Source organism: Scyliorhinus torazame, chromosome 19 (assembly GCF_047496885.1).
Source record: "Scyliorhinus torazame isolate Kashiwa2021f chromosome 19, sScyTor2.1, whole genome shotgun sequence".
Taxonomy (NCBI): domain Eukaryota; kingdom Metazoa; phylum Chordata; class Chondrichthyes; order Carcharhiniformes; family Scyliorhinidae; genus Scyliorhinus; species Scyliorhinus torazame.
Window position 1 is genome coordinate 74,850,603 of NC_092725.1, and position 14,080 is coordinate 74,864,682.

At 46.2% G+C, this 14,080-nt stretch overlaps 1 protein-coding gene across 5 annotated transcripts in view; it reads left to right on the forward strand.

Moving 5' to 3' along the window:
* LOC140396227 (FYVE, RhoGEF and PH domain-containing protein 4-like) overlaps positions 1-14,080 on the forward strand; it is a 431,975-nt gene that overhangs the window by 219,652 nt on the left and 198,243 nt on the right. The gene's annotated exons all lie outside the window — the stretch shown is intronic.

A 14,080-nucleotide genomic window follows, 5' to 3' on the forward strand; every position in this document is an offset into this window, starting at 1 on the left:
CATCGTGAATAAGGTTTAGCTGTGATATGTAAATTATAATCTTACTGATGGTGTCAGCCTTTTAAAATATTAACTGCAATCGTAGTAATTGAATGCTGTTTCATGGTTGGGGTAAGGGAGAGGAAAGGAAAAATTGAAAAGTGACCACAGAAATTAGAATCTGTAGAGATTTGTTTTGGAGGGTTTACTAAAATGTGACCTTTATGTAAAGGTAATCAAATGAAAATTGCCTTTTCAAATAAATCCTTGAATCTTTGGATTCATCAAGTTGAGGGATATCAATCATTCAAGTACAGAATATATTAGTTTTCCCCTCAGTACCTGCATTAAGCACGTATAAATTGGATACATCTCTTCCAAAAATACACCTTAATTCTAGCTCCAGAACTGCACCCTCCACTATACCAATATTATATTTCTATTTTCAGCAACATCCACCTTATGTATTCTCTTGATGATTGTACCATAGTCTGACAGTGCAGGTAGCTTTGTTTTGCGACAGACCTGTCCTCACTGGGAACTGGATAGAGAATATGTTGATTTTGAATGCTACAGAAAGCACGTGTTATATTCTCAAAAGGGTTCTGAATTTGGTACTTGTTTTTTTGGGCTTATAATTTGAAGGTTTTTTGCACATCAGCAAAGTAGCAGCTCAAATCATAAAGTTGCACAAAATCATTAATGAAGAGGAATCATTTCTTAAGTCTTAGCACTGCTGCCTCACGTTGCCGAGGACCCAGGTTTGATCCCGGCCTCAGGTCACTGTCCGTGTGAAGTTTGCACATTCTCCCCGTGTCTGCGTGGGTCTCACCCCCACAACCTAAAGATGTGCAGGGTAGGTGGATTGGCCACGCTAAATTGTAAAAATAAAATAAAAACAAAAATAATTTCTTCAGTTAATTTTCATTTGCCGTTCTGTATAGATTTCTTGGAAACTTACTCCTTGATTATATTTAATCCATTAACAGACATCCATTTGTTAAAAATCTGTACCACTTCCTCATTCACTTTAGCCTCTTAAAGCGCTTCCAAAATTATATTTGTTTCATCATGTCGAATTTACACCATTTACCCCATGGAGTGAATTCTGAAACTACAGGACAACATGTGCTGTTTCTCAAAGGCACATATCAGACCTTAGAAACAATTGCAGACACAAATGGCACACACAAGAACATGCAAGCTGCAAACTCAGTCCATGGCTAAGTTGTCTGTTAATCCTGGGAGAAAATCAAGTTGGCAGATCTGGCTGAAATGCCAACACTGGCAATGTTTTATCTTTGCTATTGATCATGTTTTGTTATCTGAGGCATTGGCAAAATCAATTTGAGTGTTTTGTGTCTTTTGTTGCCACTGTTCATTTCTTCACAAGATAGGTTCCAATAACTGTAGCTGTTTAGGGGATCTTCCGAGGTAAATTTGCGAGGAGCTCATGGACTCTTTTGTCGCTGAGATTGAGACCATCCATTTAATTGCCTCTGCCACTTCCCTACCTTCCCTTAGCCTACCAAACCAAACGCCCTCAGATTCTCCCCTGCCCTATTTGTCTCTATTTTTCCTCATGCTCTCTAAAGCTGACCAGCCTCCTGCACCTTGCAACTTCATGTTTGAATCTCTTCAGTCAGGTTTTTGCCACTGCTCAAGAACTGAAGTGGTCTTTATCAAAGTCAGGAATTACATCCTGTGTCACTGTGGTTAAATATCCATGCTCACCTTTCTTTACCTAACTGCAGTCTTTGGCATGGTTGGCGATGAAATCTCCTCCAACATTCCCCATTGTCTAGTTGGGTGGGACTGCCACATCATTATGGATCTGTATGTGCCTGATTCCATTCCTGAAAATTGATTGATTAAACCTGTCCTGATAGCTCTGTATGGGGCTTTGGGTGCCATCTAAAGATACCTGTGTTAATTTTTCAGTTGCTCGAATAGGAAGGTACTTAACTCTCTTAGATGCCTCGACACAGACTCAGTTGCATAGCTAGCCTCTCTGCTGCATACACTGTCTGGCGTTTCACTTTCTATTTCTCTGTTTTAATACTGATGGTTAATTTGCAGTGTGTGTCTTAGCATTGTAGGATTTTAAAGAATACTGCTGCGCCATTCTGTCGGGAAGTAGAGTATAAACACAGCCATTTATCTCAAATCTTAGGAACAAGAAGTTCACTTGAAACAAATAATTGTTTCTATGTATTTAAGAGTTTTAAATTGAATATTTCAAATAATATCTACTTTGTGTTTTAATCTTTTGTGAGGATTTTACTTTTCTTTGCACAGACTGTTTTCACTGTGGAATGAATTGTGATCAGATTATGGACTTTCCAACGTCTATTAAATATCAATGTGTACAGAGAAAAGTATTGAAAACCTTAGCAGTGCTCAATAATCAAGTCAATTTGGTTGCTAATGTCATTGGAGAAACCCATTTTTGCCTTTTGGGACTTCCCGTTTTGTCGCTGCATGTAAACTTATCCTCTCAATGGATTGAACGTTTCCTTCTCAGTCCATCTGCTCGACAGCAGTGAGCTAAATAATTTTGGTATCATGGCTATTGTACCATCGTGTGATAAAAGTTTCCTTATTTAGCATGAAATATGAAAATATTGCATAAGGAAATTCAAGTGTGAATCAATGACAGAAAACATATATTGACAATTGCAGACAGATTGACACCCATCTCACATTGCTGAAAAGCGTGAACTAACCTTGGGCTTAGCAGCACAATCTCAATGATAAAATGCTCGATAATCCTTTCACCAAGTGAATGTTTTTGTCTGAAAATTTCATGAACTTAGACATGATTTGATTTAATCGCATGCTATGTAATTACTGGAACCCAAATTGCCTCTTTAAACTGATTTAGTTCGGGAGAGATATACCTCAGGCAAAGACTCGGATTCTGAGTTAGCAAACAATATCAAAATGTATTGATTTAAAAATAAAACAACAGTACAATCATCAATCAATTTATTGGTTTAAAAATAAAACAGTACAATAATCAATCAATCAATGACTTATCAATCACATATAAGCTAATCAATCAATTTATCATTCAACTTAAAACTTATCTATTAACTAATGAGAGAAAATAAATGGAAAGTGGACTTACCAACAAACTCTTCGGACTTCACACTTTCAAATGGGCGATTAATCCACACGAAGTGGAAAACAACCTCAACTGTTCGCACCAATATGGTCATTCTCAACTGCCTCGGAAGAGCACCACACCTTCCTTGGAATCCATGCTGGCTGGAAAACTCTTAACTGTACCTAAAGATCAAAACCAGTTTCTTCTCTCTTGGTGTACACAACAAAACAGTTCTTGTTGGTGCTTTTCATTCATAGAAAGACATGTCACCCCTTAGCCAATGTTGCTGGAAATGGCTAGTTGGCCAATAATGTTGTTCAGGGTTAATGTAATTGGATCTGGCTAATTGCACGCATTGCCTTAAACTTAAACAATAGGTTTGCTTCAAACATTGTCTCTTATCTTAAGACTTATCATGTCTTACAGGCAATCCACTGATCAAACTAAGATTGACCCAGTCAAGGCTAGTTTGTTCCTAATACAGTAGGACCCCATGGCGTTCTGGCTTTCTTTTTCCAGACTCTGTCACAGCACTTTTAATCCTTACATAATTTAGTAACTTGCTGAAGCCAGCAATAGTGGAACTAGAATTTATTGAACTGTGTACAATACTCAACCCATGGCAGTAACTCTCTCCCAATCCAGTCCTTGTTGGGACAGCCAACAGCTCTGGGCCCTGTTTGGGCCGGCTTTTGTGTGTAGTCTTTAATGAGCTCCGGCTGGGTGGCCACCACCCTCTACCTGGGAAGCACATATTCCATGAGTCCCATGTGGTGATCAACAATGGTATCCCCGTGGTCCTCATGGGGGTTTTGACATATCGAAATGTTGACAGAAAAGTACAGAAATCTGACTTATTTGGTTATTAATTGCTTATCCTTCGTTGCAGAATAATTGAGGCACCTCCTAATATAATCTGTTGTGAGTCGGTGATGACTTCATAGTATTATTTTGTGTTAGTTTGTTGTAAAAGGTTAGCAACATCAACGTGGCATCTTTATTGTTCACATGTTCACAAATTTATCAAATAAGCAAGCACACTAAATTCCATTAAATTAAAATCTAAACTCTCGGCCAGCTTACACTAGGGATTGAAAACAACCAGAAAAAATCCCAGAAGTTTTACACAATAATTATGTGTTGATATGGTTTAATGCAACTTACACCAGGTAAAGATTTTCCACTTTGTCCTAAAGACAATGCCGGTTTAAAGTGTGGCATTTTAAGAGTGAGGCATCTTTGATGGCACATGGCACAGTGGTTAGCACTGCTGCCTAAGGCGCTGAGGACCCGGGTTCGAATCCTGGCCCTGATTCACTGTCCGTGTGGAGTTTGCACATTCACCCATGTCTGCGTGGGTTTCACCCCCACAACCCAAAGATGTGCAGGGTAGGTGGATTGGCCACGCTAAATTGCCCCTTAATTGGAAAAAAAATAATTGGGTACTCTAAATTGTTTTTAAAAAAGTGAGGCACCTTTTCAATAGATACTTGCCATAATTTTCACCATGAATCACTGAATTACATTTCTCACTTTCATCTGAGCAGCTTTGCATCTTTTGCATGTAGAGCGATAGCCATGATGTTTGTGTTTTTCTCTCACTTGAAGGGATGGACTCCCTTTTCTCAAGTTGCTTCTGTTCCGCGGTTTTTCAGAGACCCATCAGAACTCTGAAGAGTACTGAATTCAACCTGTAGCAATCAAAGTATATTGTTTTCATTTAAAACATTTGCAAAAATAATTATCTCCAAGCTTCTGTTGTGCTTTACAGAAGCACACAAATCCCAAAAATATTGGGGGCAATTCACCCAAAAAGTGACTATGGGCTGGATTTTCTCCACCCGGCGACCGGAAAATCCCACCCGAGGTTCATGGACTTTTCCATTGTCTGCGTCTCGCCTGTGGCGATCGTGCAGCGGGCGGGGTAGAAGAATCCAGCCCTAGGTGTCATTTTGGGTGGGTTTGTGGGGTGTTGCCCATCGGCCTTTTGGGTATGATCCAGGCATGTATTCACCCACACTTAGTCATTTTGGGGGGCTTCGGGAGTTTCTCACTGGCCACGCCCACACTTAGAAATTTTTCCTGAGGTGTGGAACTGAACTCACCTTCCAGACCTGCTCCTCCGAGACCAGGGCTCCTTTTTCAAAGGGTGCCCCAATCTCAAAGTGAGCTTGAACGTCATCCACATCCCCATCCACAGACATGGGCAACACCCCCAACCCTTGATCCTCGAGGGGCAACCTCCCTCCCCCTCCCATCAATAAAAGTTAGCATAACACCCCCACCCCCCCACCACCACCCAGGCATGATGATGACCCTGCCCCACACCCATCCATCCTTATGGGCATTGGGGCACCCCCCCCCCCCCCCCCGACACTTCCAAGTGAGCATATCCTACAACGGGGTCATCGTGAGGCCCCACTTATAGGGCCTTATTTCAGTGCCCCGTCCCTTTCAGGACCGCCTCCATCACTCCCCCAACCTTCATGATGCCCCTTCACCCCTTTCATGGGCTTGGCCTCCCTCAGGGCCCATCTCTTGGCACTGCCAACCTGGCATCTGGAACTGCCCTGGCACTGTCTGGGTTCCAGGTTGGCACCTCCGGGGTGCTTGCTCTGTCCCCGACCACCCAAGGTGTCCAATGGCCTCTGAGACTCCCAGAGTGGCCATCACTTCTGCTCAACTCTTGTGGAGACCAGTATTAATTGGCATCCGGGTGAAGCCTCGCCGGTGTGGCTGGTGACTCCTGGGAGCCGCGGAAATGCAGCACCAAACCGGCCTTGCATGTTGAGATGAGCCTAACGCTTGGGTGTCTCCTGCACAGCTCGATGCCCGGCACAAAGCCCGTTTTGGGCCTCTCCCGCAATGCTCCCGGTGCAGTGGGATCGGTGGGCGCAACATGGTGGGAAAACCGTGCCCATTATTTCCATTATCATATCCTGTAACTAGATTTGATTAAGCTTTTAGGTGGTCCTACTTACTTGTAGAAATCTTGTAGATGTTATATTCTCACTATTTTATAATGGGCATGTTAGCTAATTAGTGTTGCATAACTTTCCAGTTCTCAGATCTAAAAACTCTAGGAAGGATAACTGTGCTCTGAGATTAGCAGTACTTTGAGGAGAATATGGTTTGCGTGTGAAGTGTTGGGGGGTGGTGGTGCTTCCCAGGGTTTCAGGTCCACCGTTGAAAAATACCAAGTCCTCGGAATATAAACAAATGCAGAATCACTCAAGAGATGTCAGGATCTTAGAAAGATTCTGGGAACAGAGAACACTGGAAATTTAGGTCTTTGGGTTTGTGAAGCTTTCCACCACACCTCCTGTTGAAGGTAAAAGACTGGAGCAGGAGCAACTCCACAAAATTCCTCGCCAAACATTTTCCTAAACCTTGCACTCTGAAAATTGACGAGACCACATTACCTCTTAAAATTATGGAAGCATTTTGGTTAAAATTAAATTTTAGTTGGTAAGTGTGGTAGTCACCACTGTTGTATTATATTGTATATACTGCACTGCATACAAGGGTATTACCGTAAGGCCCCTGTACTACAGGTACGGGAAAAGATCTTTGCCTGCTGGCTCCGCCCAGTAGACGGAGTATAAATGCGTGTGCTCTCCGAACTGCAGCCCTTTCGGCAGCAGCTGTAGGAGGCCACACATCTCTGTGTTATAAAGCCTCGATTACTCTCTACTCTCGTCTCGTCGTAATTGGTAGTGCATCAGTAAGTATTGTGAATTTTAAAATGCCGTATGTTCCCTTATTCAGTATCGGTTCATCATATTTCAGTTTTCTATTGTACTGTGTAGCATTAACCTATATAGGTCAAGGGAATGCCATGTGGTTTGCAATGTGCTTTGTGCTGAGTTAGCTGGTCTCCGATGAGGAAGTAGCCGTGAAAGTAATTTGTTTCAGTGCCCTTTGCAATGAAGTGAAGGAAATCAGCCTGGCTATCAGCAGCTGATTATAAGGGTGTGGGTGTTTGATGAAGATAGGACCATGCTCAGCTGCGATGACCTATGGTGTGTTATTTTGCTAAAACACATTATAGAGATGCATAAAGAAGAACAGACACTTGACTCGGATAATAAAAGCTGCTCCCATCAATGGAACAGCACCCAGCATGATTCAACCTCTTCAGGGTTGCTGCTGTGAACCATTGAGAATGGCAGAAGGTAATTAAAGCCATGATATTATTGTTTGATTCACAATGCTATGCTGTGTGTTTGTGTGTGCATCAGTCTGTGTGTGTATCTGTGTATACGTTTGTGTTTGTGTGCAAAATTTCCACCCAACAGCTTGAATGGATTGTGTCCTTGATGGAGTTTAAGGACCGAGTTTAATAAGCCACATTTGTCTTTTCTTCTTGTCACCTTCTTTCCTATGGACGATTCGAATATCCTGGAACCTACAGCGTTTTGAATACTTGGTCCAGTAATAGAATGTTGCAAAGGTATTAAGTCAGCTTTTATACCCAAGAGAGGATGAAGAGAGGAATGATGGTTCCAAGGGCCAAACATATAGTTCAGTATTGTACATTTACATTTTTTAGAAGCCCTCAATGAGTATCAAACAATTAAATTGCAATGGACTTTGCAAATCTAAAGCAATACAATTTTTAATGTTCTTAGTAGTGAATGCAAGTTGCAATGGCAAATTAAAAATTACTTGAGGGAGATTTCACTATTTTTTTGGGTAGCTTTCGAGGCAAGTTCAATTCTCGAACAATTGAAAGCAGCCACTTCAGCAGCTCTGCTGATGGCTCGACTGATTATAGATGATCCATTCACACCGGGAAAGCTGCAAACTAGTTTTCTAGTTTGTGTTCAGTTAGCTTATGTTAGCCAGGAGGAAACGAGTAGGTGGCAGTTGTGTGCGATTATTGTCTGTAGCACTTCTGGACTGTGGAAGGGATCAGCCAGAATCCCTCTACAGCACTGGTCAGTGCCAGCAGCTTGACCAGGAGGACAGGGGTTCAATTACTACGATCTGCAAGTCCTTACCCCTGTCGTTCTTTGGTATTCCACCCTTCTGTCAACCCCTGGAATGTCACCTTCAACCCACATGCTGTCACCTCGCAGGTTCCCAGCACCCAACCTCACATCAGCATCCTCAACACCCCACCCCCTTGGCACTTCACCAGAACCCCTCCCTGCTTGAGAACAGTGTTCACTCATGCCAGTTGAGCTCGACGTCTGACTCGCCAGGCGCCCAGCTCACGTTATCAATTTGGTGTCCCTGCAGGAGAAGATTGCCCACAACTTCAGAGAAAGGGAGAAGACGGGAGGTGGAATGCCCGAACTAAGGATCTCAACTCCTTTCAAGGAGAGAGCCATGGAGCTCGCAGGAGTGAACCTGCACAGATACCGAGGTTGGCTGCACCTTCATCTAGGTGACCAGTCCCAAATCAGTTTTTTGTTGTCCACACCTTTGACCAGACAATGTACTAAAACCATCTCCCTTACCTTGCAGGAACATCAACCAAAGTGCCTGGCCCATCCACCACAAGTGCAGCCCCCTGGCCACCCTTGACACCACCTCAGGAGATCTCCTAGGAGATCACAGCTATCACCTGTCCACCATCGTAGAGACAAGCACCTCGGTGGGTGGACTTAGCAGGAAGGCTTCTGGGTCACTATTTGGTGAGCACCACACTGCTTCTGATGCACATCAGGTGGAGACAAGAGGGTCCCAGGGATTGGACAGTTGGAGGTCTGCTGGGTCCCAGGACTCAGCTGTTCCCCAGCCAGGTGTTATGCCTAAGCTAGGGGAGATGCAAAGGCAGAGCCGAGAATTTCAGGAGGGGTTGTCAGGGACATTCCCGTGACTGCAAGGCCAAATGAAGTAGCCCTAAAACCTTCAGTCGCAGGAGGTGTTGCGTGGCAACCAGGACAACACTGCAAGGGTGGCGTCCGCAGTGGAAAACCTGGGGTAAGATATCAGAGCCGTGACTGGAGAGATCTGAATCATGGTTCAGTCCCTGAGGACCATGGCTGAGGCGTTCGACACCATGGTGCAGACGCTGATGGGCCTCCAGGGCTGGCAGTGCCAGATGACATTCAGGCTTTTGGAGCTCACCCCAGCTGCCCTTCCAACTCGTGGAATAATCCAGGGACCCACGAGCACTTGAGGGAGGAGAATGTACTGGAGGACCTCCTGGGGCCTTTCACCTGTAAGAGCCTGGAGTGACCAGCCCCTCTGAATCCCCCCCCCCCTTCCTGATACTGGTGTTTCTCAGGGATAGCGGACACAACAGGATGATGAGGCAACATCAATGTCACCTGAAAGTAGGCGGGGGCATTCCAGTTACTGGCCCTCAAGAGGACACCCGCCAAGGACATCTCGGGCAACAGGGCGTGCAAGGCAGCAGGCCACCTCCAATTCTGATATCAATCCTGAATACACCAGCAGCACGGTAGCATAGTGGTTAACACAAATGCTTCACAGCTCCAGGGTCCCAGGTTCGATTCCTAGCTTGGGTCACTGTCTGTGCGGAGTCTGCATGTTCTCTCCGTGTGTGCGTGGGTTTCCTCCTGGTGCTCCGGTTTCCTCCCACAGTCCAAAGATGTGCAGGTTAGGAGGATTGGCCATGCTAAATTGCCCTTAGTGTCCAAATTGCCCTTAGTGTTCGGTGGGGTTCCTGGGTTATGGGGATAGGGTGGAGGTGTGGGCTTGGGTAGGTTGCTCTTTCCAAGAGCTGGTGCAGACTCGATGGGCTGAATGGCCTCCTTCTGCACTGTAAATTATATATAATAACCAGTACATGGTGGTAGGGTTCACAAGTGTAAGGAGTTGTAGGTGCACAGAGTGGGCATGGTTGAAGTAAGGCACAGATGTCACAATTGCACTTGTCATCCTATTAAAACCTCTTGTTGTTCACATCGGTCTTTTTGACCGTCTTCCCACTGGGAACATAGAATTTACAGTGCAGAAGGAGGCCATTCGGCCCATTGAGTCTGCACCGGCTCTTGGAAAGAACACCCTACCCAAGGTCCACCCCTCCACCCTAGCCACATAACCCAGTAACCCCACCCAACACTAAGGGCAATTTTGGACATTACGGGCAATTTAGCATGGCCAATCCACCTAACCCGCATATCTTTGGACTGTGGGAGGAAACCGGATCACCCGGAGGAAACCCACGCACACACGGGGGGAATGTGCAGACTCCACACAGACAGTACCCAAGCCGGGAATCAAACCTGGGACCCTGGAGCTGTGAAGCAATTGTGCTATCCACAATGCTACCGTGCTGCCCTACTAGGTCACCCCATCTGGATACAGCTTTACTCACAGGCCTACAATGTAAGGGAAACGCTTAGGCCCACTCAAACCGAGAGTAATGTACATCCTGGAAGGACTCTGGCATTAATCAGTGAACCCTAACCCTCACCCCTAATACCCCTCTCGTGCTACGGGACAAAGGAATGAAGGCCCGATCCTCACTCGCATGAACCATGGAGTCAGCATGCTGGCAGTAGACAGACGGGAGTCAGACATAAGCAAAACCTGAGGAGCGTCAGAGCTTTCCTCAATGCAAGTCATCATCACCCACTTGCATTGATACGCTAAGCAGGCACAAGGACTCCCAAACCCAGCATCCTGAAGACCCAGGATGCGGCTCTCCTCCCTTGGTTGCGGAAAACTCACAAGGCTCTTTGGCAGGGAGGGGGGGGGGGGGGGGGACGCGGTTATAAAACTGTTGGACAACATGATCGGCTTATTGTGCGAATCAGCAAACTATGAGGACATCCCTGGTCCTCCTGCCCACGTGAAATTTCGCCCTCACCTGACCTCCATCCTTCGGCTCCTTTTGGATTTCCGCCTCAGGAGAGGAGACATTTTCGCTGCTCCTGGTCATCATCAAGAACATTGCCCTGCTGCTGTGCCAAGTTACAAGGGCACAACAGACCACGGTCAAGTGGGAGACCACCGTGGAATGTATTGCAGGGCCCCACTGGACCTGTAGAGGCAGCAGAAGCACATCTTGAGGAGGCCGATGCACCACTTTATCACAGACTGGGTGGCACTGTGAGTCTTGTTGTACCGGGCCTCTGCATCGGTCTCGGGTCTCTGGACTGGCGTCATTAGCCAAGACCTCAGCTGTAATCCTTGTCTCCAGTGATCCATCCCTGCGGCCTGTGGTGACCCTCGAATATCCCAGGAATTTGAGACTGCCCAAGGATAAAGCTATCATACAAGCTCCCTGGAAAAAGTGTACACATGTGCATGAATCTCATCTGGTCATCACAGAGCACCTGAACAATGGAAACCATTCCTGTTAATAAAGTAGACTCCCTGTTGCTGGGGCCTGTAGAGCCACGAGTGCCATCGATAGCCTCCACCTGTAGCATTACAGCTATGGTCCCGAATTCTGGAGCCCTCTCATCCTGATGGGCCTGGTCCAGCTCGATATGTAGTCTAATTCCCTGGCGTAAAGTGCATTCGTGACCTCACGGATGTATTTGTGGGTGGATGACTGCAAGATGCCACATAGGTCACCTATTGAGCCCCAGAACCATCCTGTGGCATAGAAGTTTAGGGTAACTGTTACCTTCACGGCCACAGGGAGTGGTTGCCCACCTCCTCCATGCGGTGCCCAATTGGCAGGTGCCGCACCGTCTCCATGTTGAAGCAGAGTCTCGTTGAGCACATGTTGTACCACAGCTCCATGAAGGACAATTGGGTCCTGTAAACCCTTGGTCTCCTTCTTTACCTGTGAGCCCCCGGTATGCTTTTGCTGCAATCGGTCTACACTCGGTTTGCCGCAATCGGATCCCGTAACAGCCTCCCCGAACAGGTGCCGGAATGTGGCGACTAGGGGCTTTTCACAGTAACTTCATTTGAAGCCTACTTGTGATAATAAGCGATTTTCATATCATTTCATTTTCATTTCTATGAGTCAGCTTTGCTGCCCCCGTGGCCTCCTAATGTTGGATTCTCCCTGGGCGTGGCTGCTCATTGCTACTGGAGTCTGTGCTCCTGCAGCGCTGTGAGGAGTAGAACTGCCAGCTCTACTGGCTCCATACCGAGATCTCTCGGAAAGCTGCAAGGTTTGAGAGACAGACAGCGAGAGAGAGAGAGAAGGAGCGAGAGTCAGGTTAGTGTCCCAGCCAGTTACCTTCAGATCCTCCTCGCTCACTTTGTCCTCCCAGTCCTGGAAGCCACCATTCCTACACCTTATACGGCGGCTAGCACTCACTCACATGTCTGGTGCCCTTCCCACTTCATCGCTTGACTTGCCCCAGTCAATGCCCTCACACCCTCAGAGTCATGTATGGCCTCCCATCTGGTTGTCTCCCTTAACCCCCATCACTGGGGGTTCTGACGGGCTATTTCAATGGTAGCTCATCCCTCATGGGCAGGATCAACTGGACGCTTATGCCTTTAGGCTAATGGGTCCTCCAGGCACTGGGGTCCGGAGGTTATGCTTGAACATTCCCTCGCGATCCTCGGTACACAACCTTTTATCCTTGAAACATTAATTTTCACCTATATCCTTGAATTAAGAATGTAGACAGCTAACTTTGTTAACACATGATGGCCAATTAGTTTGATGAGCATGGGTCTCAGGAATGTTAGAGGGCACAATTGCTCACCGAATCAAGAGGCACCGTTCTTACTCGGGCTTTTCCACGTATCTGCAGGCTTCAGGGCAACTAACCGTAGCCATAACCCCCACCGTGGAGGAGGTCCCCAACTCTCTCTCTTCCGCCCCCCCCCCAACACCCTTGAACCCCCGCCCTCCTCTGGAGCTGGCCATCGAGACCTGTTCCCTTGTACACCCTGGTACAAGGTGGAGAGGGGTGCTCACCCCCTTCCTCCCTCTTGGAGGTCATGGTGCCTGGTTCTAGTTTTTAAAACCTGGTAGTAATTTGTGCCCACGTGACTACATGCTGGTGGGTGGGAAGATTCAATGAGGTCTGCAGATTCAACTTTAATCACTAATGATATTAAAAAGCATTCAAATCAGCATCTCCCCCTTCCTGGGTGTGAAGCTGATCGCATCATCAGGAAGGGCCTGGGAACATCGAATTCTGAAATCTAGCCGATGCAAATCCCGCTTTTGGCCTCTCGCGACATTTTGTGGCATTACAGGATTTGTGCCTGCAGATAACAAATCTGCAGAATTGCGCCCCATATCTTTTAATGTTGTCCAGGGGTTGTGGATGTCATTTGCAGGATCAGTATTTGTTGCCCGTCCCTAATTTCCCTTGCGAAGGTGGTGATGAGCTGCCCTCTTGAACCGCTGCAGTCCACGTGGTACAGGCACACCTACAGCGCTGTTAGGGAGTTCCAGGTTTTTGACCTAGCGACAGTGAAAGAACCGCGATATAATTCGAAGACAGGATGGTGTCCGGCTTGGAGGGGACTTACAGATGGTGGGTGTAGTATGAGGTTCTGGCATAGAAAGGGTTAATGCGGGACTGGTTACAGTACCACCCACGCTGTGATGTAAAGAAACACACGACCTGAGTCTAGCGGGCAGTCTTGGGCTGGACAGCGACATGTATAGAGGCAAGCATGCACACAGCTCCTATCTTAGACCTCTTATACACACATAGTTAATAGATATACTAGTTACTTACTATAATAAGCACTTGCTGTCAAACTATGCGACTCAGAGCCTCTTCATGAGTCTTACTAAATTACACACATCTTTCAACAGTAGTATTCTCTTGCCTCTGCTGCACTTGTCCTTTGAAGTGGTGGAGATTACATCTTTGGGAGGTGCTGTCCAAGTCTGGTGAGTTGCTGCAGTGCATCTTTTAGATGATACGCACTGATGCCAATGTGCACCAGTGGTGAAAGCGAATGTTTAAGGTGATGAATGGTGTGCTAATCAAGTGGACTGCTTTGTCCTGGATGGTGTTGAGCTTCCTGAGTGTTGTTGGATCTACACTGATTCAAGCAAATACCAAATTGTATCAGACAGATGTGCACTTGTAGTATTTGTCACGTGTTGGTTACCAGTTTGTTTCTAACAAAGGG